Here is a 26,970-nt window from a genome sequence, read left to right on the forward strand (position 1 = left end):
CTTTTATTTCTGATCTGATCTTTATGATTTCTTTCCTTCTGCTAACGTTGGGGTTTTTTTGTTCTTCTTTCTCTAATTGCTTTATGTGTAAGGTTAGGTTGTTTATTTGAGATGTTTGTTTCTTGAGGTAGGACTGTATTGCTATAAACTTCACTCCTAGAACTGCTTTTGCTGTATCTCATAGGTTTTGCATCATCCTCTTTTCATTGTCATTTGTTTCTAGGTATTTTTTTTTATTTCCTCTTTGATTCCTTCAGTGATCTCTTGGTTACTTATTAGTGTATTGTTTAGCCTCCGCGTGTTTGTATTTTTTACAGATTTTTTTCCTGTAATTGATAGCGTCTTATAGCATTGTGGTCGGAAAAGATACCTGATATGATTTAAATTTCCTTAAATTTACCTGGGCTTGATTTGTGACCCAAAATATAATCTATCCTGGAGAATGTTCCATGAGCACTTGAGAAGAAAGTTTATTCTGTTGTTGTTGGATGGAATGTCCTATAAATATTAATTAAGTCCATTTTGTTTAATGTATCATTTAAAGCTTGTGTTTCCTTATTTTCATTTTGGATGATCTGTCCATTGGTGTAAGTGGGGTGTTAAAATCCCCTACTATAACTGTGTTACTGTCGATTTCCCCTTTTATGGCTGTCAGCATTTGCCTTATGTATTGAGGTGCTCCTACGTTGGGTGCATAAATATTCACAATTGTTATCTCTTCTTCTTGGATTGATCCCTTGATCATTATGTAGTGTCCTTCTTTGTCTCTTGTAATAGTCTTTATTTTAAAGTCTATTTTGTCTGATATGAGAATTGCTACTCCAGCTTTCTTTTGATTTCCATTTGCATGGAATATCTTTTTCCATCCCCTCACTTTCACTATGAATGTGTCCCTAGGTCTGAAGTGGGTCTCTTGTAGACAGCATATATACAGGTCATGTTTTATATCCACTCAGCCAGTCTGTGTGTTTTGGTTGGAGCATTTAATCCATTTACATTTAAGTTTGTTATCGACACATATGTTCCTATTACCATTTTCTTAATTGTTTTTGGTTTGTTATTGTAGGTCTTTTCTTTCTCTTCTGTTTCCTGCCTAGAGAAGTTCCTTTAAGCATTTGTTGTAAAGCTGGTTTGGTGGTGCTGAATTCTCTTAACTTTTGCTTGTCTGTAAAGTTTTTAATTTCTCCATGAAATCTGAATGAGATCCTTCCTGGGTAGAGTAATCTTGGTTGTAGGTTCTTCCCTTTCATCAGTTTAAATATGTCCTGCCACTCCCTTCTGGCTTGCAGAGTTTCTGCTGAAAGATCAGCTGTTAACCTTATGGGGATTCCCTTGTATGATATTTGTTGCTTTTCCCTTGCTGCTTTCAATATTTTTTCTTTGTATTTAATTTTTGATAGTTTGATTAATTTGTGTTTTGGCATGTTTCTCCTTGGCTTTATCCTGTATGGGACTCTCTGCGCTTCCTGGACTTGACTATTTCCTTTCCCATATTAGGGAAGTTTTCAACTATAATCTCCTCAAATATTTTCTCAGTCCCTTTTGTTTTCTCTTCTTTTCTGGGACCCCTATAATTCGAATTTTGGTGTGTTTAATGTTGTCCCAGATGTCTCTGAGACTGTCCTCAATTCTTTTCATTCTTTTTTCTTTATTCTGCTCTGTGATAGTTATTTCCACTATTTTATCTTCCAGGTCACTTATCCATTCTTCTGCCTCAGTTATTCTGCAATTGATTCCTTCTAGAGAATTTTTAGTTTCATTTATTGTGTTGTTCATCATTGCCTTTTTGCTCTTTAGCTCTTTAGGTCCTTGTTAAACTTTTCTTATATTTTCTCCATTCTATTTCCAAGATGTTGGATCATCTTTACTATCATTACTCTGAATTCTTTTTCAGGCAGCTTGCCTATTTCCTCTTCATTTGCTTGGTATGGTGGGTTTATACTTTCTTCCTTCACCTGCTGCATATTTCTGTCTTCTCATTTTGCTTAACTTACTGTGTTTGGGATCTCCTTTTCGCAGGCTGCAGGTCTGTAGTTCCCGTTGTTTTTGGTGTCTGCCCCCAGTGGGTAAGCTTGGTTCAGTGGGTTCCAACAGAGTCACAATATGGAGGGTATGGGGACCGCTTTAGGTAAGATGGTCAGGAAAGGCCTATCGAAGAAGGCGGCATTTGGGACGAGCCCAGAAGGAAGGGAAGGAGTGACTACATGAAGTTCTGAGGAAATACTTTCAGGCGGCATTACCAAGTGCAGAGGTGCTGTCCAGAGAGGATTCCCAAGGTCAATGTGGCTGGAATATAATGAATGAAGGAGAACTGGCAAGAAATGATGCCAGATAGGGAGCCAGGTAATACAAGGCTTATAAGCTTCAGTAGGAGTTTAATGGAAATACAGTAGAGGACTTTAAGCAGGAGAGCAAAATGATTTGACTTATGTTGTGCAAAAATCCCTTTGGCTGCTTTGGTGAGGCGCTGACTGCAGGAAGGTCAGAGGGGGAACAGGGAGGCTGTTTAAGGGGTTATTGTAGAGATGAGTGTGGTTTGGGCCAGGTGCTGGGAAGTGTAACATTTAGAATATAGTTTGAAAAGGGAGCTGACAGAACTGTTTGGTGAATTGGACGTTGGGGAGATGGGAGCAGCAAGAGGAAAGGAGCTGAGCAAAATCAAGGTTTGGCTCTTAGATTTTTGACCCAAGCAACTGTGTGAATGGTAGTGCCATTCACTGAGTCAAGAAAATAGTTTGGGGGGAGAAAATCAAGAATTCTCTTTTGCCTGTTAGACATCTTAAGGGCAGCAGATTACACCACCCCAAAATATACCATGTTGCCATAAGAATTACTTTGAGCTGAAGGTAACTGAAAAGAAGCAGTTACAAGAAAAGCTCTCTGCCTTCCCCTATTTGCCTAAAAATGGGACATACTTTTATAAAGGTGTTCCTTCTCCCCTCCCTACCAAGAAGGACAGAAGTTATTCACTGGATACAGTGCCAGACCCTTAACCTGGAGAAGTCACCAGAGGAATCTGTATAAAAGAACTTTACTAACTAGGCTTCATCTCCTCCCTTGGAAGCCTAGATAGACCTGCTTTCCTTAGTCCTGTCCTTTCTCTACAAATTTACTGCCCTTTGTTGAAGACGCTATATAAACTGGAATTCTAAGCCCCCAGGGGAGTTACTTGTTCCCCCCCCCCCCCACCGAGTATCTCCCATGTTTACATGAAGTATACAGTTTGTTTTTCTCTTGTTAATCTGTCTTTTATCAAAAGGGTTTCAGCCAAGCACTCAGAAGGGTGGAGAGAAAGCTATTTCCTCCCCTACACATATAAGCACTAATCAGTTGGATATACTGTCTGGTGCTTATGAGACAGGTGTAGGCTGGGGAAATATTTATGTAAGTCATCGGAATATAGTTAAAATTTCAAGTCCAGGAGGTGGATAAGTCCTGAATTTAGATACAAAGAGCACGGCCTACATTGACCCATGGACTCCAGCATTTAGAAGTCAAGAAAAGGAGGGAGGGCCTGCATGGAGCATAAAAAGAAAGTAGCCAGAGAGGTAGTTTCTGAGAGCTGAATAAGAGGAAATAAGGAAATTCAGCTAAGAGAATAATGGTTAAATCTCACACTAGTGTTACCAAACAAAAGTTCATATGCCCAATGTACAACGAGGCCAAACAAACTGAAACATCGGAGTTTGGAGCAGAGAAAGGTTTATTGTAGGGCCAAGCAAGCAGAACACGTGGCTTGTGCTCAAAAACCCCAAACTCCCCCACGGTTTTGAGGGAGAAGTTTTCATAGGCAAAATTTGGGGTGAGGGCTGTAGGGTGTGTGACTTTCTTCTGATTGGTTGGTGGTGAGGTAACAGGGCAGTGCTCCAGGAATCTTGTGCTCAGCCTGAAGCTGCCATCCTGCACCTTGCTGGAGGCCTTACTTTCCTGCAGAAGAACTCAAAGATATTGTTATGTGTATCCCTGAGGAGGAACCAGGACCTGTCCCAAGGCTGCACTGTTGTTTCTTGACTGCTCCTCCCTTGTTTCTGCATCCCTTCCCTTCCCTGACGAACAACTGTTTGAATCTGCCCTTTGGAACTCAGGGAAGGTCAAAGAAGCTGAATGAAGCCTATTTCCTACAAATGATAGGGACAGAGTAGAATAATTAAATAGTTAGTTTAGAACTTCCACTAGGGGATTAAAGACGGGGAATTTTAAGGGAGTTTGGGAGACTACTGTAAGCTAACAACCAGTTGGGAAAAGAATCCAGTAACCTAGCAACAATCTACACTACATTGAAGGAAGACCAGGTGCATCCAAGCACCATGTACACTCAAGCCACAAACCCTGATAGTTAAAACACAAGACAGGGTCTGAATCTTTAAACATGAATTCAGGGAGTTAATGGTCCTTGAAGAGGAGGACCCTTAAGAGCATTTAAGTTAAGGTCCTTGAAGAGCACTTCTGCATGTAGCCAAGACAGAAATATAGGTGAAAGGGGAAAGAACTAGGTGAAAGGGGACATTATACTGGAACCTGAGATTAATTACCATATTTTAGTATATGTCACCACCCTTTTGCTGATACACGTATGATTTAAATAGTGCCATGACAGTCCCAGTTAGACCATATAGGGTCAAAGGAGGAACTACTGATGTAAGTTTTGACATCCGGCCAAGAATGAGGAAGAAGGTGGTCTTCTCCCTCTCCCCACTTTTCTTTTGTTTATAAAAACAAAGTCCTCTCAGTCCTTAGGGCAGAGCCTTCTTGCCCGCCCGCTTGTATTTCTCACAAGTGCCCTATGCTAAATAAACTCACACTTTGCCTGCCTCTTTGCCTCTTGCTGAATTCTTTCTACGCCGAGACAAAAGAACCTAAGCTTCAGTAAGTCCTGATGCCAGGTGAGCGGTTTCAATTAAAAGACAGTGGGTTCAAGTCCCAATCTGTGTTTTGGCTGGGTTTGCATCCCACCCGAAAAGGAGTGTGGTTTCGCAAACAAGAAATGGGGGACACAGAAAGGACTTGCACCAGGGAGGGCCCCACAGGGTCCTGCTCTGTTTCACTAGGTTCAGAGCATTTGATGACAACAACCTAATGGTATGATATCCACAGCATAATACTGCACAGTTACTACAGCATAATAATACTTGTGCTATGAAGTGCCCATGGTCTCACAGTGGGTGTTGTGGCAGCTACCAAGTCACACCAAAAAGGCAGTGGCTTCCCCACTTTCTACACACTGCTCTATTTCATATACAGACTGTAGCTTCCTGGTGTGATCAATGAGATCTAGGCTCTCCACTGCCTCACAACGGGATTCTCCAGCAAGCAAGGGAAAAAGAAAAGAGGGAAGAAACTTATTTACTGGGGACCAACCACTTGCCAGGCATTCTGCTATGTACTTTTATATTTTTTCTCATTTTTACCCTCTAACAATCCCATGCAGGAGGTTACTAACCTACTTCTATAGATTAGGAACTGTGCTGAAAGAAGCTGAGTGAATTAGCCAAGGTCAGAAACTTACCAGTGGCAGAGCTAGCACTGATATCCATCGCTCTGGCTCTTGGGCCAGTTTTATTTCCACCATATCACGTTACCTTTTAAATGTACTTATCTCATAAGACCCATTTTCTAATAATTTCACCTTGGTGTAAGACAGAGAGAAAAATCTTTCATTTATTAGCAACGTGGTGCAGAGTTTTGTTTTCCCATCCAAATCATACCACAGGAGGCATTCACTACCCTAGAATAGGGCCTGTGGGACTGGGATAATTTAGTGAGTGAGTTATATAAAAAATATGCCTAGATTAGAGTAGGCTTGAGTCTCAATTTAATTATTTCAGCTAAAACACTGAAGAACTGTAGAGCTGTCACTATAAAATACACTCTTTCCCATTTCAGTGCTATTCCTCGCCTCTCACTACTGCCATTTTGACAGGAGTAGGTCTATTTTAAAGCAACCAACCTAAAATTTGAACAAAGCCACAGTGTTCTAAGGGAAGTTGTTAATTTGAATACAGTTCATCTTGAAAAACTCTGAAAGATACTTCATAATAATTTCTCATGAAACAAAAACTGGAAGCCTCTTAAGGGAACTATGAAATGAGATTTCCTTCTGCAACAAAGTGAGTGCCACACAGTATCAAAGATTATGTTACACTGCACTGCTGATGCTAGAGAAATAATATCTCTGCTCATAATAAGAATGTGGGGACTCATGAGCGTGTTAATTAAATTCATTTATGTACCTCTTTGAAATTCAGAAAGGCTAGAATGGAGGCAACACATCATCTAAGAGAGCTGTCCCAACTTAGAAATCATCTAAGCAAGCAGAAGGTGGTTGTGTCCCTGGGCCATGGGAATCCCAGAGGGAGAAATGAAGGGAAGGAGATGAATCAGAAGCCACACTTTGATAAGATGGTATACTTGACTCCAAGATGAAAGAGACCATATCTGATCTTCTCACGGCCTTATGGTCCTCGCAAATAGCAGGTATTCAATGCACAGTTGTTGAATGAATGAGGGAAGGCAGTTCTTTTGAGTAAATACAGGAATATGTCTGAAAATAGATCCAATGCAGAGACAGAAATGTGACCTTTTCAAAACAACAGAAGCATTTTCACACTCAATAAATGATAAAATTAGAGTTTCAAATGCTTTATCATGTGGCATAGCTGTTTAAGGACCTCAAGTGAATGAGGGCACCAAACCATCTAGTTTAGTTTCCTGCTCAGGGGCATGTGGTGAATCTGAGGATAAGGAAGGAAAAATGGGGAAAAAAAAAATAGAGACAGAGAGGCATTTCCAAGTTCTGAATGCAAACGGGGCAAATGACCTGAAGAGAACATGGGTCATATAACCTCACCTTTTATTCCATAACCAAAATGTAATGAGCAGAGTTATTAATCTACTAAAATCACCTCTAGAAATATTACAAAATAAAGTAAAAATCTATTGAATATTCAAGACTTTAAGTAATGCCTTTTTACATTTAAAAATCAAGTTATTTCCAGTCCAGTTAAACATCCCTTCTTAAGATTTTCAAAAATCACTTCCAAAATTAAACAGGATGTAGGGGTAAAAAAAATGTTCTCTCTCCCTTTCTAGGTTCTTTGGCTGGTCTGATAATCAAACTGACATAAGACAGATTAAGAGGAGAAAAACAAGTTTAATTTTGCATATATGGGAGCCCCATAAAAACATGAGGCTCAAAGAAGCTACCAAAGCAGAAATCTTTTAGACAAGGAAAACAATAAATTTGTGAAGAACTGACAAGATCAAGGGGTTTGGGCATGGGGTAGTAAATCAGTGAGAAGTAACAAGCTTTGTTTATGTATGCCTTCTTGGCCCTAAATTCCCTGTCTCTGATGATAAGGATGCCTTCCACCCTCCTGGTACAGGGAAGGTATCTTTCACATGGGGGATTTATTTTCTGCTTTCAGGGGACCAAAGGTGGGTAAAGTGTCCTTCTAGAACAGGCTGTTTCTCATATAACTTCAATTCAAAAGAATTAGTATACCAAAGTGAAATATTTGGGGATAGTATACTCTGCTCCCCTTCAGAAAATAATTCTAAATTTATACTTAACCACCTCTTGTTTGCCGCTTCTGCAAAGACCTAGGCATGAATAATGAATAACAGAAATGATACTATTAAGCATTTCAAATTATTCTTTTGAATAAGATCATTTTATTTAATTTTGCATTTTTCCCCCTAAGGACTGGGTGTTAGCAGTTGCCATCTCACTGTTTCAATGTTTCTATTTCATTTTTCTTCATGACTTAAAAAATACTGGGAGATAATATTTTAAAATCGATGGCTATTTGTCTACTCTATTGTTGAAAATCATGCACTAAATATGTACTGAATCACTATTCCAACTGATGCTGCAGATAAATGTTAAGATCTGCTTTCACTGGAGGAGGTGATGGAGAGGACCTGAGCACCAGCTGACCCGTGAGCTGGACCCAGGCAATCAGAGGCTCCTCGTTTCTTCTGCATCCTTGGAATAAATGTTCTGACCACCGTTCTCATAGCCAGAGCTGTTTCAAGGATGCAGGCTTGAGAGAGTGAGGCGTTAACAGCCATCTGGATGGTATACGTGACTCAATTCAGTTAAGGCCAGTTATATACACTTTTAAGATTCTGGTGGATGGGGTGTGGACATCTACGCAACTGTGGCCATACAAGACAAGCCTCGTATGTAAGTTCTCTTGCTTCTTAACCTGCCACCTACGCATCTGGAGTGGTCTGCCTCTTTCTTCTGTCTCTCTTTGCCCTCCATGTGTGGGACCAGTTCACAAACCAACAGCTTTATGCACAACAGTGAAGAAGGTTGCTTTGACGCTGGTACACTTTCTACATTAGTTTTCTATTTCACTTCTGAACAACCTTTTGGGCTCCCTGACTTCCTAAGACCAGTTTTCCTGGGTTCCACTTCTATACATCTTATTCTTTCCTAGATAAGAACAATCCTAGAAGAGTTATTAAATAGAATTAGTAGAAATAGTTTGCCCAAATGGAAAAATTCATTTAAGCAAGGTTCTTTCAAAACCAAGGCAAAATAACTGAATGGTGTTATTTCAGGGACTATGTAAGCTGCTCTCTTTTCTGTCACTCTTTAAAATTCTGTCACAGTATCAACAAAACCCCTATGCTATGGGCTTCCTTTAACAGCAGAAAAATGGACTAGCATTGTTTTTATGAAAAAATAATGAAGGCTGATGATGGACAAGTATAGAATTGGGGGAGATATTTTTGAGCAGGAAGGCTTACTCAGAACTTCTTGGGCAGCTTTTTGGCAAAGAAATCCATAAAGACGGATGTGAAAGCGAGTGAATAAATCTATACTTCGATTTTAAAGTTCACTTCACATACTGCTGACAAAAGATGACAGATTGGGGTCCTGGAAGAAAATTCATCAACAGTATCAACTCGCTGTATTTAACCAACACAGCACATTTGTTGGTCTGCTCTTAGAAGGGAAAATACTGGAATTGATGATTCTTTGAAGCCAGACATTTTAAATTAATGTGTTTCAGGAAAAGAACTGCCAGTTCCTGGCCAAGGTTTGACTCTCTGATAATGCAATGAGGTATCAGGACTTTCACTGCCTTAGTTCAGAGTGACTCTCTGAAACACTAGATTTCAGATGATTCCCTCAAATATCACTCAGGAGAGAGTGTTTTACTCCTTCATATATGGTCTCTAGATGGACTCAACTTTGACCAGTATTTTGAGACCTGCTCTTCTATTTCTTTTTCTAGTGCCAACTCCCCATAGCTGAACCTTAAAACACATGCCACTAGGAACCCCGGAAAGCTGGCTAACTTTCCTGGACTTGATGTAACAGGTAAGGTATTCCTATATGGGGAGATATTAGTCAAAGGATACAAACTTTCAGTTAGATGAATACGTTCTGGGGGTCTAATGTACACCATGGTGATTATAGTTAATAATACTGTATTATATACATAAAAGTTGCTAAGAGAGATCTTAAATGTTCTCACCAGAAAAAGAAATTGTAATTACGTGAAGTGACTGAGGTATTAGACGTTAATCATTTTGCAGGGGGACCTTGAAGATGGCGGAAGAGTAAGACGCGGAGATCGCCTTCCTCCCCACGGATACACCAGAAATACATCTACACGTGGAACAACTCCTACAGAACACCTACTGAAGGCTGGCAGAAGACCTCAGACCTCCCAAAAGGCAAGACACTCCCCACGTACCTGGGTAGGGCAAAAGAAAAAAGGAAAAAACAGAGACAAAAGAATAAGGACGGCACCTGCACCAGTGGGAGGGAGCTGTGAAGGAGGAAAAGTTTCCACACACTAGGAAGCCCCTCCGCGGGAGGAGACGGCGGGAGGCGGAGGGGGAAGCTTCGGAACCGCGGAGTGGTGCACAGCGACGGGTGCGGAGGTCAAAGCGGGGAGATTCCTGCACAGACGATCGGTGCCGACCGGCATTCACCAGCCCGAGAGGCTTGTCTGCTCGCCCGCCAGGGCGGGCGGGGCTGCGAGCTGAGGCTCGGGTTTCGGTTTTGGACGGAGCTCAGGGAGAGGACTGGGGTTGGCGGCTTGAACATAGCCTGAAGGGGTTGGTGTACCACGACTAGCCGGGAGGGAGTTCGGGGAAAAGCCTGCACCTGCCGAAGAGGCAAGAGACTTTTTCTTCCCTCTTTGTTTCCTGGTGCGCGAGGAGAGGGGTTTAAGAGCGCTGCTTAAAGGAACTCCAGAGATGGGTGCCAGCCGCGGCTGAAAGCGCAAACCCCAGAGACGGGCGGGAGACGCTAAGGCTGCTGCTGCCGCCACCAAGGGGCCTGTGTGAGAGCACAGGTCACTCTCCGCGCCCCTCTTCCGCGGAGCCTGTGCAGCCCGCCACTGCCAGGTTCCCGGGATCCAGGGACAACTTCCCCGGGATAACGCACGGTGGGCCTCAGGTTGGTGCAACGTCACGCCGGCCTCTGCCGCAGCGTCACGCCGCCTCTGCCGCCGCAGGCCCGCCCCGCACGCAGTGCCCCTCCTTCCCCCACCCCCCACCCCCCGCCTGAGTGAGCCGGAGCCCCCGAATCAGTGGCGCCTCTAACCCCGTCCTGTCTGAGCGAAAAACAGACGCCCTCCAGCGACCTACATGCAGAGGCAGGGCCAAATCCAAAGCTGGGCTCCTGTGATCTGTGAGAACAAAGAAGAGAAAGGGAAATCTCTCCCAGCAGCCTCAGAAGTAGCGGATTAAAGCTCCACAATCAACTTGATATACCCTGCATCTGTGGAATACCTGAATAGACAAGGAATGATCCCAAATTGAAGAGGTGGAATTTAGGAGCGAGATCTGTGATTTTTTTGCCTTTTCCTCTTTATGTGAATGTGTACGTGTATGCTTCTGTGTGAGATCTTGTCTGTATACTCTTGCTTCCACCATTTGTCCTAGGGCTCTATCCGTCCATGGTTTTTTTTTTTAATTTTTTTTCTTAATAATTAATTTTAATTTTTTTAAATAACTTTATTATACTTTACCTTCATTCTTTCTTTCTTTCTTTCCTTCCTTCCTTCCCTCCTTTAGACAACGAATCAACCCAAATTGAGGAGGTGGTCTCTGAGAGCAAGATTTATGATTTTTCCCCCTTTACCTCTTTTTGTGAAGGTGTATGTGTATGCTTCTGTGTAAGATTTTCTCTGTATAGCTTTGCTTCCAACATTTGTCCTAAGGTTCTATCCGTCCCTTTTTTTTTTTTTCTAAATATTTTTTAATTCAATAACTATAATATACTTTATTTTATTTTTACTCTATCTTCTTTCTGTCTTTTTTCCTTCTTTCCCTCATTCCTTCCTTCCTTCCTCCCTCCCTCCCTCCCTCCCTCCTTTCTTTCCTTCTTTGCTTCTTTCTTCCTTCCTTTGTTTCCTCCTTTCCTTCTTTCTTTACTCATACTTCTACTAATTCTCTCTACTTTTTCTCCCTTTTATTCTGAGCTGTGTGGATGAAAGGCTCTTGGTGCTCCAGCCAGGAGTCAGGGCTCTGCCTCTGAGGTAGGAGAGCCAACTTCAGGACACTGGTCGACAAGAGACCTCCCAGCTCCACATAATATTAAACGGCGGAAATCTCCCAGAGACCTCCATCTTAACACCAGCACCCAGCTTCACTCAACGACCAGCAAGCCACAGTGCTGGACAACCTATGCCAAACAACTAGCAAAACAGGAACACAACCCCACCCATTAGCAGAGAGGCTGCCTAAAATCATAATAAGGCCACAGACACCCCAAAACACACCACCAGACGTGAACCTGCCCACTAGAGAGACAAGATCCAGCCTCATCCAGCACAACACAGGCACTAGTCCCCTCCACCAGGAAGCCTACACAACCCACTGAAACAACCTTAGCCACTGGAGACAGACATCAAAAACAACGGGAACTACGAACCTGCAGCCTGCCAAAAGGAGACCCCAAACACAGTAAGATAAGCAAAATGAGAAGACAGAAAAACACACAGCAGATGAAGGAGCAAGATAAAAATGCACCAGACCTAACAAATGAAGAGGAAATAGGCAGTCTACCTGAAAAAGAATTCAGAATAATGATAGTAAGGATGATCCGAAATCTTGGAAGTAGAATGGACAAAATGCAAGAAACAGTTAACAAGGACCTAGAAGAAACAAAGATGAAACAAGCAACGATGAACAATGCAATAAATGAAATTAAAAGTACTCTAGATAGGATCAATAGCAGAATAACTGAGGCAGAAGAACGGATAAGTGACCTGGAAGATAAAGTAGTGGAAATAACTACTGCAGAGCAGAATAAAGAAAAAAGAATGAAAAGAATTGAGGACAGTCTCAGAGAGCTCTGGGACAACATTAAACGCACCAACATTCGAATTATAGGGGTTCCAGAAGAAGAAGAGAAAAAGAAAGGGACTGAGAAAATATTTGAAGAGATTATAGTTGAAAACTTCCCTAATATGGGAAAGGAAATAGTTAAGTCCAGGAAGCACAGAGAGTCCCATACAGGATAAATACAAGGAGAAATACGCCAAGACACATACTAATCAAACTGTCAAAAATTAAATACAAAGAAAGCATATTAAAAGCAGCAAGGGAAAAACAACAAATAACACACAAGGGAATCCCCATAAGGTTAACAGCTGATCTCTCAGCAGAAACCCTACAAGCCAGAAGGGAGTGGCAGGACATACTGAAAGTGATGAAGGAGAAAATCCTGCAACCAAGACTACTCTACCCAGGAAGGATCTCATTCAGATTTCATGGAGAAATTAAAACCTTTACAGACAAGCAAAAGCTGAGAGAGTTCAACACCACCAAACCAGCTTTACAACAAATGCTAAAGGAACTTCTCTAGACAAGAAACACAAGAGAAGGAAAAGACCTACAATAACAAACCCAAAACAATATAGAAAATGGGAATAGGAACATACATATCGATAATTACCTTAAATGTAAATGGACTAAATGCTCCTACCAAAAGACACAGATTGGCTGAATGGATACAAAAACAAGACCCTTATATATGCTGTCTACAAGACACCCACTTCAGACCTAGAGACACATACAGACTGAAAGTAAGGGGATGGAAAAAGATATTCCATGCAAATGGAAACCAAAAGGAAGCTGGAGTAGCAATTCTCATATCAGACAAAATAGACTTTAAAATAAGGACTATTAAAAGAGACAAAGAAGGACACTACATAATGATCAAGGGATCGATCCAAGAAGAAGATATAACAATTGTACATATTTATGCACCCAACATAGGAGCACCTCAATACATAAGGCAAATACTAACAGCCATAAAAGGGGAGATCGACAGTAACACATTCATAGTAGGGGACTTTAACACCCCACTTTCACCCATGGACAGATCATCCAAAATGAAAATAAATAAGGAAACACAAGCTTTAAATGGTACATTAAACAAGATGGACTTAATTGATATTTATAGGACACTCCATCCAAAAACAACAGAATACACATTTTTCTCAAGTGCTCATGGAACATTCTCCAGGATAGATCATATCTTGGGTCACAAATCAAGCCTTGGTAAATTTAAGAAAACTGAAATTGTATCAAGTATCTTTTCTGACCACAACGCCATGAGACTAGATATCAATTACAGGAAAAGATCTGTAAAATATACAAACACATGGAGGCTAAACAATACACTACTTAATAATGAAGTGATCACTGAAGAAATCAAAGAGGAAATAAAAAAATACCTAGAAACAAATGACAATGGAGACACAACGACCCAAAACCTATGGGATGCAGCAAAAGCAGTGCTAAGGGGGAAGTTTATAGCAATACAAGCCCATCTTAAGAAGCAGGAAACATCTGGAATAAACAACCTAACCTTGCACCTCAAGCAATTAGAGAAAGAAGAACAAAAAAACCCCAAAGCTAGCAGAAGGAAAGAAATCATAAAAATCAGATCAGAAATAAATGAAAAAGAAATGAAGGAAATGATAGCAAAGATCAATAAAACTAAAAGCTGGTTCTTTGAGAAGATAAACAAAATAGATAAACCATTAGCCAGACTCATCAAGAAAAAAAGGGAGAAGACTCAAATCAATAGAATTAGAAATGAGAAAGGAGAAGTAACAACTGACACTGCAGAAATAAAAAAAAAATCATGAGAGATTACTACAAGCAACTCTATGCCAATAAAATGGACAATCTGGAAGAAATGGACAAATTCTTAGAAATGCACAACCTGCCAAGACTGAATCAGGAAGAAATAGAAAATATGAACAGACCAATCACAAGCACTGAAATTGAAACTGTGATTAAAAATCTTCCAACAAACAAAAGCCCAGGACCAGATGGCTTCACAGGTGAATTCTATCAAACGTTTAGAGAAGAGCTAACACCTATCCTTCTCAAACTCTTCCAAAATATAGCAGAGGGAGGAACACTCCCAAATTCCTTCTACGAGGCCACCATCACCTTGATACCAAAACCAGACAAGGATGTCACAAAGAAAGAAAACTACAGGCCAATATCACTGATGAACATAGATGCAAAAATCCTCAACAAAATACTAGCAAACAGAATCCAACAGCACATTAAAAGGATCATACACCATGATCAAGTGGGGTTTATTCCAGGAATGCAAGGATTCTTCAATATACGCAAATCTATCAATGTGATAAACCATATTAACAAATTGAAGGAGAAAAACCATATGATCATCTCAATAGATGCAGAGAAAGCTTTCGACAAAATTCAACACCCATTTATGATAAAAACCCTGCAGAAAGTAGGCATAGAGGGAACTTTCCTCAACATAATAAAGGCCATATATGACAAGCCCACAGCAAACATCATCCTCAATGGTGAAAAACTGAAAGCATTTCCACTAAGATCAGGAACAAGACAAGGTTGCCCACTCTCACCACTCTTATTCAACATAGTTTTGAAAGTTTTAGCCACAGCAATCAGAGAAGAAAAGGAAATAAAAGGAATCCAAATCGGAAAAGAAGAAGGAAAGCTGTCACTGTTTGCAGATGACATGATACTATACATAGAAAATCCTGAAGATGCTACCAGAAAACTACTAGAGCTAATCAATGAATTTGGTAAAATAGCAGGATACAAAATTAATGCACAGAAATCTCTGGCATTCCTATATACTAATGATGAAAAATCTGAAAGTGAAATCAAGAAAACACTCCCATTTACCATTGCAACAGAAAGAATAAAATATCTAGGAATAAACCTACCTAAGGAGACGAAAGACCTGTATGCAGAAAATTATAAGACACTGGTGAAAGAAATTAAAGATGATACAAATAGATGGAGAGATATACCATGTTCTTGGATGGGAAGAATCAACATTGTGAAAATGACTCTACTACCCAAAGCAATCTACAGATTCAATGCAATCCCTATCAAACTACCACTGGCACTTTTCACAGAACTAGAACAAAAAATTATGCAATTTGTATGGAAACACAAAAGACCCCGAATAGCCAAAGCAATCTTGAGAACGAAAAAAGGAGCTGGAGGAATCAGGCTCCCTGACTTCAGACTATACTACAAAGCTACAGTAATCAAGACAGTATGGTACTGGCACAAAAACAGAAAGATAGATGAATGGAACAGGATAGAAAGCCCAGAGATAAACCCACGCACATATGGACACCTTATCTTTGATAAAGGTGGCAGGAATGTACAGTGGAGAAAGGACAGCCTCTTCAATAAATGGTGCTGGGAAAACTGGAGAGGTACATGTAAAAGTATGAGATTAGATCACTCCCTAACACCATACACAAAAATAAGCTCAAAATGGATGAAAGACCTAAATGTAAGGCCAGAAACTATCAAACTCTTAGAGGAAAACATAGGCAGAACACTCTATGACATAAATCACAGCAAGATCCTTTCTGACCCACCTCCTAGAGTAATGGAAATAAAAACAAAAATAAACAAATGGGACCTAATGAAACTTCAAAGCTTTTGCACAACAAAGGAAACCATAATCAAGACCAATAGACAACCCTCAGAATGGGAGAAAATATTTGCAGATGAAGCAACTGACAAAGGATTCATCTCCAAAATTTACAAGCAGCTCATGCAGCTCAATAACAAAAAAACAAACAACCCAATCCAAAAATGGGCAGAAGACCTAAATAGACATGTCTCCAAAGAAGATATACAGAATGCCAACAAACACATGAAAGAACGCTCAACATCATTAATCATTAGAGAAATGCAAATCAAAACTACAATGGGATATCATCTCACACCAGTCAGAATGGCCATCATCAAAAAATCTAGAAACAATAAATGCTGGAGAGGGTGTGGAGAAAAGGGAACACTCTTGCACTGCTGGTGGGAATGTGAATTGGTTCAGCCACTATGGAGAACAGTATGGAGGTTCCTTAAAAAACTACAAATAGAATTACCATATGACCCAGCAATCCCACTACTGGGCATATACCCTGAGAAAACCAAAATTCAAAAAGAGTCATGTACCAAAATGTTCACTGCAGCTCTATTTACAATAGCCCGGAGATGGAAACAACCTAAGCGCCCATCATCGGATGAATGGATAAAGAAGATGTGGCACAGACATACAATGGAATATTACTCAGCCTTAAAAAGAAATGAAATTGAGCTATTTGTAATGAGATGGATAGACTTAGAGTCTGTCATTCAGAGTGAAGTAAGTCAGAAAGAAAAAGACAAATACTGTATGCTAACACATATATATGGAATTTAAGGGGAAAAAAATGTCATGAAGAACCTAGGGGTAAGACAGGAATAAAGACGCAGACCTACTGCAGAACAGACTTGAGGATATGGGGAGGGGGAAGGGTGAGCTTTGACAGGGTGGGAGAGAGTCATGGACATATACACACTAACAAACGTAGTAAGGTGGATGGCTAGGGGGAAGCAGCCGCAAGGCACAGGATATTAGCTCGGTGCTTTGTGACAGCCTGGAGGGGTGGGATAGGGAGAGTGGGAGGGAGGGAGACGCAAGAGGGAAGACATATGGGAACATATGTATATGTATAACTGATTCACTTTGTTATAAAGCAGAAACTAACACACCATTGTAAAGCAATTATACCCCAATAAAGATGTTTAAAAAATAAAAAAAAAAATCATTTTGCAAAATAGTGTGTCAAATCCACACTTTGCGCACCTTAAACTTACACAATGTTATATGCCAATTATATCTCAGTAAAACTGTAAGAAAAGTAAAGTGTTCTTAAAAGATTCTCTTGGTCGGTTACATTTCTATTTCTCAATCATATGCTATAGTTCATAAACTCTAAGGCAGACATTTTTACATTTTAAAGATTTGTATCCTCTCTGGAAAAAAAATGTTTTTAACAAACAATGGTATCTGAAATTTGATGGCATGTGATGTCTCATTTAATAAATGTTATGTATGTTCTATTTCTAGGTTTATAATGTTAAACTCTTAACTTCATGTTTTTGAATACAGAATTCTATTAGTTGTTTCAATCCCTGACTGCATACTTATTGTCTCCTATTAGTAAAGATGAAATGTGTTAATTTTTAAAGCAATCTGCTTAAAAAATTACAACTTTATTGTTCTGTTATGTTTTCTGCATTCATGAAGGAAGTGAATTTGGTGCTTCTGAGTCCTAGTCACATTCCTCCTGTCTCAATTCCCAAATATAGAAATCCCTTGATTAAATAAATATCCAATTATGGTTAAAGATAGATGTGCAGACCTGCACAACATCTAGGGACCGGTGTCACCTAGATATGTATTTTAGAGTGTGGGTTATATGCACAAAATTAAGATAGTCCTATATATACAAGGACTGCCCATTAATAAATGTAAGTATACATATAGATATATCTAGGTATATCTAGGATCTCCCGATTAATGGGTGCATTTCTAGGTAATGCTTTTAGCAAAACAGCTAACATTCTAAATGGAGACATTCTTAAAGTAGGGAGAAAACCAGGCTGCATTGAAGAGTCTCATTTTTTTAAAAAGAGAAATACCATATGATATCACTTATATGTTGAATCTAAAATATGACACAAATGAACCTATCTATGAAACAGAAACAGAATCACAGACACAGAGAACAGACTGGTGGTTCCCGAGGAAGAGGGGGTTGGGGGAGGGATGGAGTGGGAGGCTGGGGTTAGCAGATGTAAGCTTTTATATACAGAATGGGAAAACAACAAGATGCTACTGTATAGCACAGAGAGCTACTATATGCAATATCCTATGATAAACCATAATGGAAAAGAATATATGAAAAAGAATGTAGGGCTTCCCTGGTGGCGCAGTGGTTGAGAGTCCGCCTGGCGATGCAGAGGACACGGGTTCGTGCTCCAGTCTGGGAAGATCCCACATGCCGCGGAGCGGCTGGGCCCGTGAGCCATGGCCACTGAGCCTGCGCGTCCGGAGCCTGTGCTTCGCAACGGGAGAGGCCACAACAGTGAGAGGCCCGTGTACAGAGAAAAAAAAAAAAAAAGAATGTATATATATGCATAACTGAATCACTTTGCTATACAGCAGAAATTAACACATTGTAAATAAACTAAACTTCAGTAAAGAAAATATTGATTTAAAAAAAGTTTCATTTTTTTTATGAAGAGTGTGGTTTATCCCTGTCAAAGTGCTCTCACATTCAGCTCATTTTACCTTTAGCCATTACATTGAGAGGCATGTCCCAGGTCATGGATGACCCCCAGGGGCCACACTGCTCAGATGCTCCAGATATGGGTTGTGTCAGACAGGGCTCTCAGGGTTTACAAAAGTGACCAAAGAGGGCATCAACCTACCCAAGCACAGACATTTTTCCTTTTTTAAAAAAGTCCCATTAATTTAATTAGTTAGTACACTGGATGCCAATAGATGGTGCTTTACTATTTCAGACCAAAAAGTGTACCGATATGAAGTCACTATTTCAGTCTGGAAGGAAATACATTTATTCAAGTCTACCTTAGACTTCCTATCATTGCGTTGGGCCCTTCTGTTCCTCATTCAAATTGAAATTGAGTTGATTTTTAAAAATTGAGTATGTGCTCCCAAGTGTGTTTCTCATCATCCCTCTTGGGGCCATCACAACAGCCCATAGCTGTGCTGTGTAAAAGGAGGAAATAGAAAGGGACTATCATGAAGTTATGATTTCCTTGCTTCTTGAACAGTTTAGGATTATGACAAATGCAAACAACGCTGGGTTTGCTTGTTGGAAAAAAAAAGATAAAATAAGCAAACTAATATTTATCAGAGAAGATTTCTTCCATTTGGAGAATTCAACAGTTTTGACCTCCTGAGTAATCTGTTTATAACATCAATTTTAGTGAAATGGAGCAAAGAAAATGTGTGTTACTTATCTTATTTACTTACTCATGCAAGTACTATGACCTACTGTGTGTTATTTATGTAGGTGACTCTTTACTGATAACACTCTCTTTTTACTAGTAAAACAGTCCTCTAAAAAATCACAGCATGTTTGTTTAACAGAAGCTTTTCCCATACATACCGAATGTGCTCAGCTTTGCAACAGCTAATGAATGACAGTGGCAAGTACAGTCGGTGAATTACTCAGCCCCTCAGTCTCTTCTTGGGAGCCCCTCAGCTGGTTTTTGAGTGCTTTGCCATGATACTTTGTGCTCTGCTCCTGTCATCAGGGAGATGTGCCTTGGGAAGGGAACTCACATTTTTTGAGATAGCCTGGGAATTTGAGAAGTGATGTCAACTCAGACTGCTAATCAGATCAAAGGGTATTAAAGTACTTCACAGTCTTACAATTAAGGGTGAATGAACAAAATAAACTACAGGCCTTAGAATTTCCGACTCTTAACATTAGTTACTAAATCTATGGTCTCTATAGATTCTTTGCCCCTGGTCGTATTTCATCCTTCTCAACATTATCTGTAATGGTTTAAAAAATATAGTGTTAAAATATCACATTCTTTAGTTCTAGGTTGCGAACAGGTATTACGTATATAGAATGCCCAGATCTCAGTGGAATCCTAAAGGATTTAGATACAAAACAATTTAAAATTTCAACACATTAATCTAGCAAAAAGATACTAATCTCCTTTTTTTAAAAAAATTTGGTAATGAGGACTTTTCGTATACCACCCAGGACAATCAGATGTTTGTCAAAGGGTTACAGATAACTACTAGGGTAAAAATAGCTAAGGAGAGTACGGTAGAGAAGAAAGAAATCACATAATAACTGAATTTAAGAACTATGGCTTTATAGGGAAGACTGTAACCAAACACTAATATTTAAATTGGAAAATAGGGCTTCTCAGTCTTTTTATTTTTATGCAGTAATAAAAGACTTGCCAATGGCGAGATTACGTGCACAATGAGCATGAGTAACTTCTATTAATATCAAGGGCTAATATCTACCCTCCATTAACATGTGTAATTCCCTCAGGAAGTAATGTGTAATCTTTGCCCTCAGATAATCAGGTCAATTTTGTGAATGAATATCTAAGGACAACATTTGAACCCTTATTTAAACTTTAATTGGAAAGATATAATATGAAAAAATGAAAAGGGAGTTAAGAAAGGTGTTTAAAAATAGGAAGGTTCAGCCTTTGCTGAAAGAACTTTGTAGAGCTATTGAATTAATTATATTTACATTATATGCTAATTATATGCTAAAATATTATATATATTTACATTATATGCTAATATATCAACTTGAAATGCTAAGCTGTAAATTCATGAAGATAGAATAATTACCTCCACTGAACCCTCCCTAAAACACCATTCCCCAAATATCTCAGCATTGTCAATATCTTGAAAAGATATTGTTGCAGTGTAGTGATTAGGAAGTGGAAATGGAATGAGGCCAGGTGCAAGGTGTAAATTTAAATGTGGAATCAACCTCAATTGCTCATGTTGATATGAAACCTTCTAGAAAATGTATTTGTCCTTGTAAAAATAGTTTATATAGATGGCTGGGATTGAAAAATTCTATGTCTCTTTCAACTATGCCTTAGTTTAAAATAGTCTTTGAATATCTGAGTTTTCTGGTATAAATTATTCAAGGTAAAATAATAATTTATCATGTCATTAAGTATTACTCTAAATTAAGATATTATTTTATCAGAATATTGCTTACAGTTGAAGAGCTAAAAGATGACAGTGACATGCTATGTTAGAATTAGAACATCCACATGAAAATTCAGTTTTCTAATTACTTTGTCTACATGGCAACACCGAACAACAAATAAGAAACCATTAGATAATGACTGACACTTAAATTCTCATCTTGGCATTATTTATCTTTAAATAGACAGTTTTTTTATTATATTCATTCTATATGTACATCCTTTTGATCAACAGACATTATCGCTAACATTTGCTTATTCTAATTTTTTCTCTCTGTAGGAATAATCAGATCTTTTCATGAAATAAGATTTTTTCTTTTATCTTTTCTGCTAAAAGTTTCTTGAAATGGGACTTTCAGAAAAAAATTTTTTTCTGAATATTTAAAAGTATATTATTTAAAATTAAATATAAACAACAATGTAGTATAAATACTGTGGTATGATTTTTACATTACAATATATCTTTTATTAGAAAAAAGTGATCAGGTATTTGTAAAAACTCACGTAAGGAGAAAACCATCCAATAGGTCTGAAGTAGGAAACAACAGAGAAAAATCGACGTTCCATTAATCAGAAGGCTTATCCAATTTTACCAGGGACAAGTCACATCATTAAATGATCCAGATACCTGTGTCAGCAAAAGGTGCTGCATGAGGTGGCTCTTTCTTATTTCCATCCCATAAACCTAATCTTTTGGGGATGAGAAGAAATCCTAGGATGGTCCATCAGCCATGGTCTAATCCAGTCATTAGACACAGTGTCCTGGGAGAACTTTTGTTCAGTTCCTATTTATGATCTTAATGTTTTTCACGCAAGAGATCTCCCTCACCTCCTTTTTGTGGGCAGAAAACAAATGACACTAGTAAATTGTTACAGCTGTCTATTGTTCTTAAATAATTCACACTAAGATCTATTTGTAGTTTTTACAGAAAAATACGTACATTTATTAGAACAAAGGGAACAGAAAATACTTGTTTGTTGTTTAAGATTCTGAACACTGACTAATTTCTGACTACTTTCTATCTTAGTGCAGGTGGGCCAAGTGCACTGGTCCAATTTTGGTCCTGACAGGGGTCAGTCCATCTAGTGGCACAGCATGGAGAAACTGTAAAAAAGATTTACTTTATATTTATTCTGAGTAATTTGAAAACTATTGTAAAGGCTGTAAGGCAACAACACAATTTGGAAAAATAAAATTAAAATTTCCCATAATACCTATATACCTTTTTAAAAATTTTTGCATGTTGCCCTTGCATGTTTCCACTTGCATAGTCCCATGGTTTAAATAAAAGTTAAGTTGCAATTTATAGGCAAATACTAAATAATATTTTAATGTTTTTCCTGTTGTTTTAAGAAACTATTTTCTTGTATTTGCTGACACATATTAAACTTTAACGATGAATAACTGCTGAATGAAATGACTAACTCAGTTACTGTTTTGGCAACTTAATCACACTCAGGCCAATCTTCCACTATGAAAGTGATTTATATTCAAGACTTCACCACCCATGTAGGAGGTCCACTCTTTAAGCCTGCAGATCCTCTTGATAGCTAAATTTTACTCTCCTATTTTAAAATTTTATCTTAAATGGCACATTGGAACTGCCGTATCTCCTTTTTAATGGGTCGGGGTTCCAAATTCATTGATGGTCTTTCATCGTAGTGCACACTTCTGGTCTTCAAACTTTACTCAGTATCCACTCTGTGCCAAGCACTCTGCCAGCTTCTTACTGGCCTAAATTTTCTAATACCACAATGTGCCTTTCATCTCTCTCACCCTTCCTTTATAGTCACGGCTAGGTGTAAGGGATCTGCCAGCTGTCTGTAATGACCTGTCAGCCTGCAATTGCTTTGTCTGGTCTGTCAAGTTGCACTGTGACTGTCAGTAGAGCGAGGGAACTTGATTGAGCCTAGGAAAGAGTTCTTGAAAACACACAGGAACAGATAAAGCGGGACAGAGATGCAAACAGGACTGGGAGGCATTCTCTAGAGTGCATCTGATTTTATGGTTACAGACACAGAGAAGCAAATAAGTTACGGGGCTTGTGAGAGGCGCTGTAGCTTACTGGTTAAGTATGAATCCTGGCTCAACCATGTACTATTACTAGTAGTAACTAGCAAGTTATTGAACTTCTCTGTGTTTTAAGACTTCCCATCCATAGTATGGGGCTAAAAAGGAGCATGCATTTTAGAGATGTATGAAGACTAAATGAGCTAATACCTGTGAAATATTTAGATCAGTAACTGGGACACAGTAAGTACCTCATGTGTTTTTTAGTTAGGTCAACTCAGTTAGTGACTGAGCCAAGACAAGAACCATGGTCCCAGAAAGTTTCTAGACTGTCTTCTCCTTATCACTACAACTTCTGAATGAAATGGAAGTCAGAGAAGCAACAGAAACCAATAGCCCAGAAATCCCAAATGGTGAGAAGAGGTGAGTGGAAGAAGGAGGTCACTGTCAGCATAAATGAGAACTAATAGAGGGACAAGTAAGCTGTCCCAGATGCTATAGAGGCAGACCAAGCTCCCCTCCCTGTCCTCTGGACCCAGTGCTATCTATAGTGGTCTGGTCATCTTCCACTGTCTCTCAGCAGCTGAGCCTCCTACCCTCAAAACACCCTAGGAGGCAAAGCATATGACCAGTTCACATCACCAGGCCTCGCATCAGCTGTAAAGAGCTAGAGAAAAGCAAGGCCGTTAGCAACAAGGTCAACGAAAGCACTTAGCATGTGGGGGAGGGTACGTGATGTGTAAACCCACTGAAAGGTTGGGATGTAAGTAAAACAGGATGCTTATTTCAAGAACTTCTCAGAGCTTTTAATGTACTAACATACATTCCAATCCCTAAGAGATGGCTATAGTAAATAACGTTTTTCAAACATATTTGACCACAAAACCCTTTTCAAATGGTATATCTTGTGGTATAGGAAACATATTTTAGATATGCCACCATAATCCATACATCCTTTATAAATATAATTTATTGTCGAATCTATAAAAATCTCTTAAGACATGACTTGAATCAGACGTGGATTACATTGCCACAATTAAGTAATAAAGGTTAATGTAAAATAATTTATTAATAAATAGAGCCTCCATTATTAAAACAAGAGTCACACTGTGGAAGATTTTCTCTTACCTACCACATTTTAACAGACTTTATGAACCTTACATGCCAAGACACTGTCAGTAAGACTAACTAAATACCAATTTTCTTCACAAAGTTATACATTGTCTCATTTATCTGTGCCGGTCTATAAGCTTATCATGTTCTAAATAATATACCTTTTAGCAGTAAAAATCTAAGAGTCTGATTGATGTTGTAATAGTACACTTTACAAACTTCCATCTTGTGAACAACTGCATTTTCAGTTGTGATTCACTGAAAGCAGGTCTATTTGACATAATCCTGAAGGAGAACTGATGTTACTCATAGAAAAGTGAATTACAAAGATGCAAATTACTGTTACAATGATGCAAATCACTGCCAAATTGTATTTTTTAATATAGCTTTTCTCTTCAGTTTAACTCAACTTCGTTATCCTGTAAAGCATCAACTCAAGGCACAGTGGCCAAGATGGCAGAGCAGGAAGACCCCGAACCCACCTCCTCCCACGGGCACACAAAATCACAACTATTTACAGAGCAAGTATCCAAGAGAACAACCTGAAGAGTAGCAGAAATGATTTCTCACAACTCAACATATAAAGAAGGAACCACAATGAGACAAACAGTCGGGACAGAGACATGGTAGAGTCAAGACTCAACCCCTGGGTAGGTGACCCACAAGTGGGAGGCTAATCACAATTGCAGACGTTCTCCCTAAGGAGCAAGGAGTCTGAGTCCCACACTGGGCTCCTGCAGTGCGAAGACAAGCAGCCAGAATGTCTGGCTATGAAGGCCAGTGGAGCTTGTGGACAGAAGAGCCAGAGGCCTGTAGGAAGCAGAGACTATGCTATCAAAGGGCTCACGCAAAATCTCACATGCTCTGAGACCTAACACAGAGGCAGTAATTTGAAAGGAGCCTGGGTCACACCCACTTGCTGATCTTGGAGAGCCTCCCGGAGAAGCAGTAGGCAACTGGGACACCCCCCTGGGGATACAGATACTGGCAGCAGCCATTTTTGGAAGCTCATCCTACCATGAGGTTGGCAAGCACCATTTTGGAGTCCTCCCTCTAGCCTATTAGTCCCAGAGGCTTACCTTCCCACCAGCTGGGGTGCACTGCTCCTGGGACCATCTAGGCCAAGCAACCAGCTGCTTAGGGACCCAGCCCTGCCCACCAATGAGCCAGCAGCCTCTGCATGAGGCAGGACCTGGCAGCCAAACAGGCTTCAAATACTTTTTTTTTTTTTCAATTGAAATATAGTTGATTTACAATGTAAATACTTTTATTTGAAGTATAAAGGCATCTCCTACATAAGGCCACATCTCCAAGATCGGGAAATGTAACTGACTTACCTAAAAGTTTGAAGGAAACACAGACAGTTAGGCAAAACGAGGGAACAGAGGAATATGTTCCAAATGAAGGAACAAGATAAAACTCCAGAGAAAGAACTAAGCTAAGTGCAGATAAGCTACCCGTCAATAAAGAGTTCAAATAATGATCATAAAGATGCTCAGCAAACTCAGGAGAAGAATGGATGAACACAGTGAGAAGTTAACAAAGAAAGAATGCCTGTTATTGACTTCTAACTTAGTTCTGTTGTCACTGAAAACATACTTTACATAATTTTAATTTTTTGAAATATATTGAAACTTGTTTTATGGCCTAGCATATGGTCTATTCTGGAGAATGCTTTGTGTGTACTTGAAAATAATTTTTATTCTATAGTCATTGAATTAAGTATTGTATATTTGTCAGTTGTGTTGTTTATCTATATCTTTTGCTGATTTTCTGTCACGTTCTTTTTATTTTTAAGCCTGACCCCTTAGGGGTTGCCCCTATGCCTGCAAAGCTGGATGTCTGCCAATAATTTGACAGAGGTTGTGCTCAAAGGCCTCAAGCCAGTAAGGCTTCTTACTTACGTACCAATGGAACTATGTGTGGGCAAGGGAGCACATACAAACTTTAGTCTGTTTTCAAGCATGCCCAGCTTTTACTTACCCTTGGGCTCTTTTCTGTCTCCTCTGTACATCTGCATAGTCTTAGGGGAAGCAGACATATGTGGACAGCTTGGTCCTTCTTTAGGCTCCACTGTGTAGGCAGTTTTATCTAGGAATAGGCTTGCCCCAACTAGGACGAAGACATCACGATAACAGAGCCATTGACCCTTTGTGCTTACCCACTGTCAAGATTATCACTTTCACTGACAACAGCAGTGAGCATAGGTATCTTCCACCACTGTCAACTGAGTGAGCCCCTTTTGACCACTGCAGCAAAAATGCTGGTCTAATGGCCTACTCTGCTCCGGCAGAAACTCCATACTGACTGAGCTGCAGGGGAAAGGAGGAGGACAGGACAAGCTCTAGCCACAGACTCCCACTATTCTCACCTGAAGTTCAGCAACTCCTCAAGCATAAGCTCTTTTCAGATTGCTGTACATCTTTGGTCTATTTTTATGGCATTGAAATGGTTATATTTTATTAATTTTTCTCAACTTCAGAGTTGCTCTTTGGGGAAAGGATTTGCTAACCTCCTTCTTCAGCTATGGCCAGAAGTCAGAAGAGTGTTCTTTCTTTTGGAACATAAAACATGAATAAGGAAAGGGTCAGATTTCCTCTCCCTCTGACTGCTTAGGGCTGTGGCAAGGGGTGGTGGGGCTATACTGCAAACAGTGTTCACCAGAAACGAGGGGGAGTACAGAAGGAAAATGCAAAGTGATGGATTCAAGACCACACACCCCTTGAAGTGTACGTGCATGAAGGGTACACAGAGATTATACTGATGTATGTATAATT

Source organism: Phocoena sinus, chromosome 16 (genome assembly GCF_008692025.1).
Source record: "Phocoena sinus isolate mPhoSin1 chromosome 16, mPhoSin1.pri, whole genome shotgun sequence".
NCBI classification, from domain to species: Eukaryota; Metazoa; Chordata; class Mammalia; order Artiodactyla; family Phocoenidae; genus Phocoena; species Phocoena sinus.